Genomic DNA, 282 nt, shown 5'->3' with positions numbered 1-282 from the left:
CCCCCCCCCCCCCCGCCACATCCGCTTCAGACCCGGGACTCACCAGTGCCGGGCGCAGTGCTCCACCCAACACTCTCCAGTGTCCTTTCTGTCACATCGAGTCCATCACAGCACTCAGTCCCTCCGAGCTCTTTCCGATCTTGGTCCACTCAGCACAATGCTAGGGGCAGCCTCTCGGGAGCCACCGGTGTCCATACGCAGAGGAGACCCGTACCACTGCCGTCCCCTGGACAGGCCTGGTGTGTGGACCCTGTTTTCCCACCTCCCTGTACAAGGAGTGAT

The sequence above is a fragment of the Fukomys damarensis genome, unplaced genomic scaffold (assembly GCF_012274545.1).
Source record: "Fukomys damarensis isolate Sample0158 unplaced genomic scaffold, DMR_v1.0_HiC HiC_scaffold_11, whole genome shotgun sequence".
Classification (NCBI taxonomy): Eukaryota; Metazoa; Chordata; class Mammalia; order Rodentia; family Bathyergidae; genus Fukomys; species Fukomys damarensis.
The sequence above is the reverse complement of the archived record's forward strand: the minus strand, read 5'-3'. Positions refer to the sequence as shown.